Genomic DNA, 13,010 nt, shown 5'->3' with positions numbered 1-13,010 from the left:
GGTTGTCATGAGGACTGGTGAGTATGTGGAAAGCACTTAGGACAATGTCTGGTGCATGCTAACTGCCGTGGATGTGACTGCACAAGCAATACAATATATTTGCAGACTCCTCCTGCCTGTACCATAATGGCTGGGCCAAGTTCTGAGGGTACAATTTGCCATTGAAACCATAGAGAGCTCTGGGGACACCAGTTTCTTCTCCACAACAGAGATTACCCCTGCACTATGGCTTTGTCCCTATGTCTTAGCCACTCTATCAAACCTGGGGGCTCTCAGAAATGCCTGGTTATCATCTCCATCCAGAAGATGGGCCAGTTAAAGAACACATAAGTCTCAGCTGAGAGATAATCTGAGAGTGAGGAAGGGTTAGCAAGGTATTAATTCCTAGATCACCGGCTGCCAAAGGAAAGTCTAGCTGGGATTACAGCTGGGGATAAAGGGAGAATGCCATTTTCCTCTGAGTCCCCTGAAGGGGAGAACTGGCAATGTGTAGGCATGCCCATGATCTGGGATAGAGCACAGGGCACAGAAGGTAGATGCTCTCACCCTGCTTGGCAGGTAGAGAAATAAGGCGGTGAAGAAACTGGATAGGCTGCTAGAGGTGACCCAAAAGTCCGAGTCAGGGTTGGGAGAAGACTGAGGTCTGGAACCTAGATCAACCCAACACAGTGAAGTGGAGCTGCTCTCCAGCCAGGCACTGCACTCACGATAGCACCTAGGACAGAGTGCATTTTGATGGCCCAGAGCTACGCTGCTTTGGTAAGGCCTTCAGAAGTCTGGTTTATTTCTCACCTGGGTCTCTTCTAGGCTCAGGTAAGGACTCTGACAAGATTAAGGAAAATATCATTTGGGTTATGGATCCCAGATGATCATTTAAAGGGGCTGAATCTAGCTGTTACCTCATATCTAAGAAGGTTGTCATGAGTAGATGAACAACGTCCCAGAAAAGGAGGGGTCAGGCCAGGGGTGGGTGCTGAGGGTCTACTGTGTTCTCCCTTTCATCCTCACATTAGCTTAAGACAGGGTCTTATAAAGAGGAGTCACACATTAAAAGATACAAAGAAACTCAGAGAGGATTTAGAGAGGAAGCCAAAGAATTGGTCAACAATACCTGTAAGGGAATATCTATAGAAGTGGGATGGCAGAATGGACTTTATTCAACACTTACTACATGCCAGGCTTTGTGTGAAGCACTCTTCACCTTCTAGTGTGAGATGAAAAGACAAAGGTGACCTTTTAAAGATCATATGAACCATCCATCAGGGTCTCTTGGACAAAGATTCACTGGCCACTTCTGTGGGCCCAGCCTATACTAAGTAGGAGAGAAGGGCCATCTTCTGTTCACAAGAAGCTGGCATTCTAGTCAGCTATGTAGACAAAACAATTAGTATAAATGGCAGTACTCAATATGTATTGTCCTCAATGCATGATGATGTAAAAAAAGTTAGTGAGGAAAAAAAAAATCTTTTGGATACAGGTTCATAGAGTGTGATCTCTTTGTTGTGCTTAAGAGAAAGGGCAAGGCACATTTATTAAAGGCTTTTGAGGTACCAAGCATTTTCACCTCACAACACTATAAGGAAGATACAGCATTATTATTTCTGTTTTACAGAAAAGAAAATTTAGTCTCAGAGAAGTTTAGTAAATTGTGCAAGATTACCCAGTTAATAAGTGGGGAAAAGGTCAGGCAACTTTCTCACCAGGGCTGTGGAGGAATTCCCCTGGAACACACTGGCCTGGTCAGAGAGGAGGGCACAGGACCTTCCAGGTGGGAGCAAACAGGCCTGTAGATGGCACAAGAAGAATGGGCCCCAACTCCAGCAAGAGAGGCTGCGTTTGACCATCATGGTGAAAGTGGCACAGCCCCCATCTGAGATGTCCAGGCAGAGGCAAAATCATCTTTTTTTTTTTTTTTTTTTTTTTAGATTTTATTTATTTATTTGACAGACAGAGATCACAAGTAGGCAGAGAGGCAGACAGAGAGAGAGGAGGAAGCAGGCTCCTCCCTGAGCAGAGAGCCCGACGTGGGGCTCGATCCCAGGACCCTGAGATCATGACCTGAGCCGAAGGCAGAGGCTTTAACCCACTGAGCCACCCAGGCGTCCCCAAAATCATCTTTTGTACAAGTCTTTTAAAGATGGCATTTTGAAAATTACTTCTGTTTTGCTTCCTCTTAGAGGCAAGAGGGCAAATGAGGAGACCTTTCAATGTCCTTTCTACCTAATGAATCTCTGAGTCCCCCAGTTTCCTTCCAAGACACTATGGTCCAGATGTTTCAGGAGCCTCCTCCCTTAGAACCCACATCCATAACACATGAAAATAAGTTCTGTCAGCATCTACTTATGAGAGCAGTGGGTCCCCCATGCCTCATTGGAGGTCATAAAGAGGTAATTGGAGCTATGGTTAGTGGGTTGAGGTCACACTTTACTGCTGGTGGAGATGCAGACACCACAGGCGGAAGTCGTCCCCTTTAAGACTTTTGCTTTCCAGATAGTGGCTAAAACAGGCAAGAACACCCTGTTCCAAGAAGCAGAAAGCAAAAGAAACACATATTTCCTTGTCCCTGATGCTTTGGTCTATGAATCTATTCTCAATACATATCAAGTTTTAATCCCCAAGAAAAACTCAAAGTCACATCCACACCTCTTCTTGGACTTAAGGCAGATGGGATTTTTGGAATCCCAAACTTAAGAACCCTTTTGTAGTGGACTTGGCCAGTGGCCTCCATGAACATGAGAAGAAGAGGAGGAGGGGAAGAGGAGGAAGTATCCAGTATCAGCCAAGCCTGATTCTCTCCTACTAAATTCAGGGCATGAAGGCAAGAGCTGGATACAGCCTCAATGGAATTCTGGAGTCCCTAGTCCAGGGATTTCATTTTATGACGAAAAGGAGACCTTTCTCTGAGAGATCTTGGGATGACCTTTGCCCTCTAGATCTGAAAGGAAGTACTTGAAAGCAAGAAGACTGTGAATTTTGTGTTACTTTTTGTTATTATGTCATTATATGCAACCTCTAGAGTTTGTGATGAGTACCTGGAGCCCACCTCTTTTTCCTCCAACAAATTATTCATCCTTGATCTACCCCTACCTTTCTACCTCACAAGGACCAAAAGGGCTTACTTCTTTATTTTGAAAGGTGTTTTCAGTCAAGTCCAAAATATGATATTAGGTGGTCTATCGGCAAAAATCATAAAATATCATGAAATACAAGGTCAGGAAACTTTCTGCCAAATATGGTATTAACTCAGGCGCCCTCTGACAAATCACATCAAAATAGAGGCATTTTCGGGGCGCCTGGGTGGCTCAGTGGGTTAAGCCTCTGCCTTCGGCTCAGGTCATGATCCCAGGGTCCTGGGATCGAGCCCCGCATCGGGCTCTCTGCTCAGCAGGGAGCCTGCTTCCCTTCCTCTCTCTCTGCCTGCTTCTCTGCCTACTTGTGATCTCTGTCTGTCAAATGAATAAATAAAAAAAAAAAAAATCTTAAAAAAAAAAAATAGAGGCATTTTCTTGCATGTAAAATAGAGATGCAATGTCCCATGTCTGTCTAGATAATTTAGACAATAATGTTGAAAACCTAATTCAACAACAAAGTTTGCATCTCCTCCTTAATTAGTGTCCAGCTTCAACTTTCACTGCTACGGTCAAATTATTACAGAAGATAAGTCATTTAGGAGATTAAGATTATTCCCTTTCTTCAAAGTTTCCTCTCACATTCAGTCAGCTAAACACTCAAGGTAGAATGGACAAGATTTGGGGCAAATAACCTTGTGGTTAAAAGTATTTGGGTTCAGATCTTGGCTCCACCACTCAGCAAGTATAGGGCCCTCTTCTGCCATGTGGGGACCCATTTGAAACCCTGGAGTTGGTAGGGAGATTATTGTAAGATGAAGACATTTGAGATTCATCAGACACAGGAAGATGCCTTGTTGGAGCCTCCCTTATCTGACTTAAAGCAGCAACTTCTGGGAAATGAGACTCCTGTAACTCTCCTCTCTGGGGTGGGGGTTGTGGGGGTAGGGGTGGGGGTTGGAGGGGAGGTGCGTGGCCATGAAGAAGACAGAAAGACCACTGCACCTGCATAAACAAACATTATCACAAACTTCCTTATCCCCCATTTGTTCTAAAAACTCATTTGTCTTTCCTAAAGAAACCAATCTGGTGTTCCCCCAGAAGCCTTTATGCTCTCCCTTTTCATTACTAAGTTTAACCTTTAACCTTTTAGTGAGCTAGCTCCTTTTGTTAGTTTCCCTATGCATACAAATAACCCTCTTTTTCCCTGTTATCTATCTTCTGTTAGTTTAATTTGCAAGGCTCCAATAACTGAACATAAAGGGTATAGGAGATTTTTTTTTCTCCCTGGCAGCCTCATCTAGCTCACTTTTAAAATGAGAGTAACATAGTAACTAAGAAACTTATAGATTGGTTATGAAGGTTGAATGAAATAGATATCATGTTTGGCATGTAGTGAGTGCTAAATATTCTCTATGTATAGACTATATATATATATATATGTATATATATATATATATACACACACACACATCCATATAGAGTATAGATATGATACACACATGCATACACATGGCATGCAATGAATCATGAATCTGTTCTGAAGGTTAAAATTAAATTATAGAAGGGAGACTACTTTGAAAGAAATAAAAGATGAAAGATTAACAATGGAAATGTGGTGTTATCATTTTTATAGCTATAACTATTATGGCCATCTTCATTGCTTCCTTTGAGCAAGGCTACCAGATCAGGCCACATAGATTGCACACTAGAGACATTCAAAGGTTCCAATCAAATATAACCTTCCCTTTGTACCTGAGAGCACACAACAACTGCTTTTCCAGCCAACACTGTACTTCCCTTACAGCATTCCCCTCCAGAGTCTGAAGAATAGCACCTACCCCGTAGAGTCATTCATTCATTAATCATTGATTCAGTGAAGGTATACTGAAGACATACTATGTGCAAGGACATGGCATACAAAGGTAAAGGAGACACAGGTCCCCTTCTTCCCCTGACACTTTCCATGACTGGGGAGACAGCCCTGGGCACCAATAAGTAGAATGCGATGTAATGAGTACAAAAGTGGGCATATGCACAAAATGGAACGAGTGGGTTACAGTAGCTCCCCTTATTTGCAGTTTAGCTTTCTGTGGTTTTTCAGTTACCCGTGGTCCACTGTGGGTCCAGAAGCTGATGATCCTCCTCTGACCTATCATCAGAAAGTTGAGAGCAGCCCAACACTATGTCACAGTGCCTACGTCATTATCCTCACTTCATCTCAGGAAGGGTGAGTTCAGTACAGTAAGATATTCTGAGCGGGGGAGAGAGACCATGCTCACATCTTTTTTGTATATTGTCATAATTGTTCTATTTTATTATTAGTTTTGTTGTTAATCTCTCACTTGCCTAATTTATAAATTAAGCTTTAGCATAGTTATGTATGTATAGGAAAAAACAGTATGTATAGGGTTTGGTACAATCCGCGGTTTCAGACATCCACTGCTGGGAGTTTTGGTACATATCCCTTGTGGGTAAGGGGGCACTGTTATACCAGCTTTCCCTCATACTGGTGGTAGTGGTAGGGTAGAGGGCAGAGTGGTTAACAATAGCAAAGAGTAAGAAAGTCTACTTCCCTTCAAAATTAAAAATTCCCACAAGCACCATAATAAGATAGAATTAACATGTGTCCATAATGGTGTCCGGACTGCTAGAGAAAGCCAGTAGGGAATCTCCTTTATGGGCAAAAAAGGGACTGGCCATTCTGTTGAGTGTTCATCAAACCTTGCTGGTAGGAGGAAGTTTCAAAAATAGCTCTCCTAACACGGGACCCAACCCAGCCCAGCCCCAGCTTCGGAGTATGTGGAGGGGAAAGAGGAGAAAGGACAGGGATCTATCACTTAAACCCCATATCCAGTGAATTGCAAATGTAGATTCTTACCTAACATGAAGACTCCGTTCTCAGATGATGGATCAAAATTTGTTAACTTTGGACAGATGGCTTCTCTTTGCATCTTCATGTCCTCTTTCTAAGAGGCTGTATCTCAGAGTCAGAAGACTAGAGATGGACTCTCAACCCTGTCCCTTACTTGTTGTGTGATCTTGGGCAAACCACTGAGCCTCAACACCCTGTTCTGTAAAATGATTATAACATTGTCTTCACAAGTTTGTTCTTTGGACACTATACACCTTCATTATTCCATACTATGGAATGGAGGTAAGATCTCAAGAGAGGAGAGGCCCAGAGGCCCCTTCCCTTTCCAGGTGGGGCTTGCATGCCCAGAGGTCCCTGTCCACCAGCCTCTAAAGAGCCTCTGTAACTTGTTACAGAAAGGAGATTTTGCCTTGGAGCATTGTGCTACCAAGCTGGTGAGCTCAGCCCTTCCCTGGCTCTAGCACCTTAATTTGTAAAGAAGGAATTCTGAAGCTATCAGAAAGGAAGTCAAATTGTTTTCGGAAAACAATAGCCAAGTAACTACAAGTCATTAGCTTCCTCCCTGGGGCCTGAAAACCGGTGTGTCTGGGTAGCTGAAAGGACTGGTAGCACTGTTTACTTAAAGACCTCTGGACAGGACCCATAAATTAATTCCTGTGCATGACTTTCTGGAATGAGAGGAGGTGAGTCATGGAAATGGGAGAATGTCTGAGAGTGGAGAAGAGATTTCTGTTTCTTCAGAGCACAGCTAAATCCCTCATGTTAGCCAGCCTCTTCTGACCGCCTGGGTGAGAGTTTCATTTGGATACACATATGTGCCCAGTGAACATTTCCTTTAAAGATGACTCTTAATAAATTTCTTCCCAGAGCAGAAAACAAACAAACAAAAAACGAGTCTGTTCCTTACCTTTCCCCTGAAGGCCTCTGGGAAGCTAGGGGCTTCTCAAGCAGGGTGTGCTCTAGAAATTTCTGTGGACAGGAATACCTTCAGTGACAGGAGCAGACCAAAGTTAGGATCCAGAATCATGACTTCTTAGAGGGTTGTCTCTGCCACACAGATATCAAGGACTCACAGGAGTCAGAACACAGGAGCTTGACAAGAACTTAAAGAGCAACTATGCCAGATGAGGACGCTGAGGCCCACAGCAAGGACGCAGCTTGTCCAAGGTCAGGAGCAAAACAAAAGATTTGTGCATAAAATTCTCTCAAAGAATTGAGGAAACCTGAGGACTTCCCTTAGGGCAGAACAGGCCAATTAACTGGCCTCTGCTGGGGCTCTTAGCTGAAAGTCCCTGGAGCTTAACCTGTTAAGAACTAGAGAAAAACATGAGTGCTTGACCTCTTTAGGTCCTGAAACAACTTGTCTCCAAGAGTTAGAGATGACTCTAGATCTTGAGGGTTTTTGAGAGGAGATGCAAAACGTTTGCTCTTGAGCTGTTTTTAAACATCTTTGGCCAAATCATGAACTTGCTGATGTGGACTTGAGCTAAAGGATCTTCTGTTTACATGCATGGACCGCCTAGAAGATATGGTGAGATTCATGGGGCCTAGGAGCCCTGCATTCATACACAAAGCTTTAGGGAACAGGGACCATCGTCTTGATCTCTACCCAGAAAAGGTTAAAGATCACTGCTCTAGATTAAAAAGGTCAAGAAAGGTCATTTTTTACCAATCTCCAAAGTCATTGCTATGGCTGACAAATCTAACAAAGGCCAACATGACCTATCCTTTCCCTGACCTAGAAGCTTCTAATCAAACAGGTTGAAATCTGTCCCACAGACATGAGGTGAGCTTCTCAGTTCAGTTTTCACCTGTCAGATATGAAAAGGCCCTCTGAGATCAGCTTATCCATTCCTTCCTTTTATAACTTCTATAAACTCATCCATAGCTGCCTCATAACATTTCCAAGTATTCATTAATACTTGGGGAGGGGGAGGGGGAGGGAGAGAGAGAGATCACGCAATAGATTATTATTACACAATTATGGAAATTATGGAAACTGAGATATACCACAATATGTCATCCAAAAGGTGGAGACCTAGGAAAACCAGTGGCATAATTCAGTCTGAGTCTGGAGGTCTGAGAACCAGGGAAGCTGGTGGTGTAAGTTCCAGAATCAAAAAGCCCAAGAACTGGGAGCTCCAATGTCCAGAGGCAGGAGTAGATGGATGTCCCAGCTCAAAAAAAAATTTGCCGTTCCTCTACCTTTTGTCCTTTTGGGCCCTCAACAGATTAGATGATGCCTGCCCAGACTGGTAGGAGTGGATCTCCTCATTTAGTCTATTGAATCAAATGCTAATCTCTTCTTAAAACACCCTCACAAACACACAGTAAGAGGAGGAGTGCTGGGGAAGACATAAATCTCCAGTGTAACTAGTGATCCCTCGGCGACTTCCAGCCAATTTGATCAATGAGAAGTAAAAAATTAGTTAGTGGTGCCAATTTCCAAGAACCCTTCAGTCTTGAAAACCCTTCGACTGGGTGCCAGGCTAACAAATGCAGCATAAACCAAAAGATTTGTGCATAAGTTTGAGATCTTTCACAGACTAATAGGCATTCTTGAAATACTTGGTGAACAAAGAGGGAAGGGTCAAATAGGTCTCCAAGCCAAAAATGGCTGTGTCTTTAAAGCTCCAAAGTAAATTGGTGATGTGGAATTTGGAATATATTTTCCCATAGAAATAATGTTGTAAAGGGTAGGTAGCTTCCCAGGCTAGTCCCTAAAAGTTTATTTAAGGCATAATGTTGCTTAACTACAGCACTGAGAGTACTGGACCCTCTAACAACCTAGTTAAGATGGATTTGGGTTGGGAAATCATGATGCCAAGTTCTGACTGGGGACTCCAGGAATACATCCCCCTCTCTGGAGTTTCTGATGGAAGAGTCTCTACCCCACACCTGACTGAGGCTAGCCTCTCCCTACTTCCCTCAGGGAAATAACATATATTGATCTCCTAACTTTCTTAATGCAAGGACTCACCCCTTCAGCAATATCCCCTTCATAAATGAATCTCTGGGCCCAGGCACAAATAGAAAGCTTTATTTTTTTCTAACCCTTGTAGTGTTTTCCAAGTACCAAAAATTAAAGAATATTATTGTAAAATTTTTGGTAGCACAGAAAAAGTGTAAACTGGATTTAAAAATTCCCTATAATCACTGTTAATATATTGATACCTATTTTCTATTCTCCACATTTTTTTTTAAAGAATTTATTTATTTATTTGACAGAGATCACAAGTAGGCAGAGAAGCAGGCAGAGAGAGATAGGAGGAAGCAGACTCCCTGCTGAGCAGAGAGGCCGATGCGGGGCTCGATCCCAGGACCCTGGGATCATGACCCGAGCCGAAGGCAGAGGCTTTAACCCACTGAGTCACCCAGGTGCCCCATATTCTCCACATTTTTAACATTATAATTTTTTTACAAAACTGAAGTTGTATTATGAACAATATTTCATAATCTGCTTTTCTTTCACTTAACAATATGTCAGCGACATTTTCTATGTCAATAGATAGACATCTTCTTCACCTTTTTAATGATTATCCGGAGTATAGTGACAGGAAGTGGCACCCAATGGCAACATAATCCATTAATCTGTTCATGCCTTTCTCTCTAGAAGAATATTACCACTGCACTAGAATTTGCAAAGAGTAGCATCTGCATGGCCCCTAGACTGGTATGTCTCCTACCCCCACCCCATCCCACTAAGTCCTTGGGTTACATTGTTTCCTACACTTTGAATTTATTAAAGTTCATTTCATTCTCTCTTATCAGGGATTTCAACTTTTTGTTGCTATAAGTATCATGTGTTGAGGGTAAGAAGTGCTCTTTTTAATTTCTAAAACGAAGTAATTTGGTGCTGCTGACACATTGCCTCTCTGCCCCAAGTGGGTAATTCCGTGTGATTCTGAGTCCTCATTTCAAAGTCTTGCAAACAGCTCGTGGGAAAAAACAGAATTTCTGAACAAAACAATTCAAGACAAAAAAAAAAAAAAAAAAATACTAGGCTCCCCAATCCAACCAACCCCTTCCCCACCACATGTAACACACAAAAGGAAGTGTGCTGGTGAGTGGTGAATAAGTGGAGATAAGAGTGACCTTGACAGACCCTGAGAAAAGCCTGCAAAAATCTTGAGAGAAGATTGCTATGGGTAAACACGGGTAGAAGTTTAAATCCTGGACAACTAAACCAAACTTTGTAAAACTGCTGGCCTCCCCCATGAAGCCTGCTGCCCCCAGAACAACTATATCCTGTGCCTCTTGCCTCCAGCCCTTTCCAGGTTTCAGTGACCTCCAATGTGTCCCCGGGATTGAGTAGCAACTGTGCCCGTGGAGGCAAGGACATGTTCGAGACACAAAGGCTGATGGAACACTGAGCCCAGGGAGAAAAGTGCTGATCAGGGACTCAGGAGACCTGACTGATGCTTACTGACCCTCAGAGTTGAGTGACCTTGAGAAGTCACTTGTGATCTTTGGCCCTCAGTTTCCATGTTGGCAAAGAAGAGATTGGGTTCCATTACAGTGACTATTCCTTCCAGTTCAATGTCTCTGTGATTCAAGCAATTGGTTCTCCCCATACAAAGCCAAAGCTGAAGTGTCTCTTGGGCTTGCGACTATATGTCTTCCTGTACCTGCTCTCTGCAGAGCACAAAGATGTCCTTAGATGCTTTCTATCCCACATGGTGACACTGTATGGAAACTCAAGGGTGCTCCAGACAAGGGGAGCAGAAATGAGCAAACACTTGGAGGTGTGTTTCAATCAGGACAGTCTCAGCTGTCAATAACAGAAAGCCCAAGTGCAGCCAATCACACTGACACTGCACTCTGGGAAAGTATAGGATGTGTTAATGCCAATGGATGACCTACTCCTAATTTATCCAGGCGTTTATTCATTTAAAAAACACACGGAGTTTGGTACTGTGTTGGGAACCAGAGGTATAAGTGACTCAAACATCTACATTAAAAGACACCAAAGGGGCACCTGGGTGGCTCAGTCGTTAAGCGTCTGCTCTCAGCTCAGGTTATGATCCCAGGGTCCTGGGATCGAGCCCCTCATCGGGCTCCCTGGTTGGTGGGAAGCCTGCTTCTCCCTCTCTCATTCCCCCTGCTTGTGTTTCCTCTCTCGCTCTGTCTCTCTCTGTCAAATTAATTAATTAATTAATTAATTTTTTAAAAAGACACCAAAACCTAAGGTGTCAGTGTCAGCGGTGAGGGCGGCAGACCCCTCTGAGAGCCAAATGAGTGGTGTTACCAGCCAAGCATTCCGTAGACATGGAGAACTAGTTGGAAGAAAACTGCTGTCTTGGTTTAGATTGCCATGTCTAGGAGGAGAATCCTGATATCTGGATTGAGGGGGCTGAGAAATACATGCTGGAAATTGATGATAAAGACTGTGGAAAGGATCAAGGTGGGCTATGATCTCAGAGGAACATTGAATGGAAATTAGGAAACTTGCCTGTTGGCATCTATTCACCCTACACCCAATGGTGCAGAGAGAGAAAATCTCATTCCAGTTCTGGCTTATTGGCCATGGATGTGCAAGTGATCTCATTGTTATGGTTGAAGTTCAGGTAGACCTGAATAGGAGGTAACCTTGACAGGTGACTTCAAATAGATAATGATAATAACAACAGCAACAACACCAACATTTACCATGCCTGACAGTGATCTAAGTCCTTAATGCATGGTGGCTCATTGAATCTTCATGATAACTCTGTAGGGTGAGTACTAGTGCCTCCATTCTACTTAGGAGGGGAGCAAGAGCAGAGACTTTGTCCAAGGTCCCACAGTAGTTAGTAGTAGAGCTGGGATTTGAATCCAGGAAGTCTGGTTTCAATGTCTGTGCATTCAACCACAGAATCAATTACATGACACTATAAGAAGTGCCACAGTAGAACCAAGATCCGAATGCTTTAGGAACAAAGAATGGGGCAAGTCATAACTGTGCTCCACAGAGGAGATGACATTGTGGTACATCTTGAAGAGTGAGTAGAAGTTCTCTAGACAAAGAAATGAGGAGAAGGACATCCTAGGCAGCATGAGACAGCAGGAACAAAGGCATGAAGTGAGAAAGAGAGATGGCATTTTTAAAGACCAGTAAATAATTCTACATAGCTGGACCAAAAGGTATGTGGGAGCTTGGCTTGCAAAGAAGCCAGAGTTTGAGGCCAGATTTTTAGGAGCTTTGCAAACCACATTAATTTGCTCTGCCAGGAGCCAAAGAAAGGAATGAGTCAGGACTGTCCTCTAATTTTCAGGGATACACAGGATGATTCTCAGTTGCCCTATCCTGGATCACACCCAATATAAAATCACTTCTGCTTTGGCCACCTGTTCCTTGCTTTTAGCCTCCCAACCCCCAGCAATTACAGTTTGAGCTCAGAGCTGGGAACTTAAGTCTTACTGCCAGTCCAGGGCTGTATGGATGCATAGTTGCTCAAAGGCAGAGCTAGGCAGGACAACACAGTAGCTTTCCACCAATGGAATCCTGGGCTCCTCTCTCACCCTAGGATCCCCAAATCCAAGAAAATCCAAATGGATGCCAGCAAATAACTTATTTTCCTTAGAATCTCTAGAAAGAGCCTAAGAATAAACACCTAAGTCAGAAGGCTCCCTTGGACTTTGTAAGTGAGAAGATGACTAGACATTAGAACTTGACTACCCCCAACAACACAACTTCCAATTCACCAGCTGATTGTCATTCCCTCCAGGACACCCCTGCAGCCTTACCAAACATCATGTGTCTTTCAAGTCACTGTTGCCTCTACACCCAAAATTTCCCCAACTTATAAGTAGACTAGGCTAGATCTACTTATAGGTCTCAGGCCACCTGCTTCTCAGTGTCTGCTGACCATTAAGAAAGAAGCTGCTGGAGGTCCTGTGGCCTCCGGGGCAGACTGACACACTCACAGCAACAATCCAACAGCAGCTCCAAAGCCTTCAGAACAAGGTGTGTCACAAAGAATTCTAAGCTCAACTCAAATGCAAGTTCTGTCCCTTGAGGCAATGTGAATGGGCCAGAGTCCCTGAACCTCTTCAAAACTTTAAGTTCTCAAGTAAAACAGGTATTC

Source organism: Enhydra lutris, unplaced genomic scaffold (genome assembly GCF_002288905.1).
Source record: "Enhydra lutris kenyoni isolate GAN:26980312 unplaced genomic scaffold, ASM228890v2 scaffoldscaffold88, whole genome shotgun sequence".
Lineage (NCBI taxonomy): Eukaryota > Metazoa > Chordata > Mammalia > Carnivora > Mustelidae > Enhydra > Enhydra lutris.
This window is presented reverse-complemented; position numbering follows the sequence as displayed.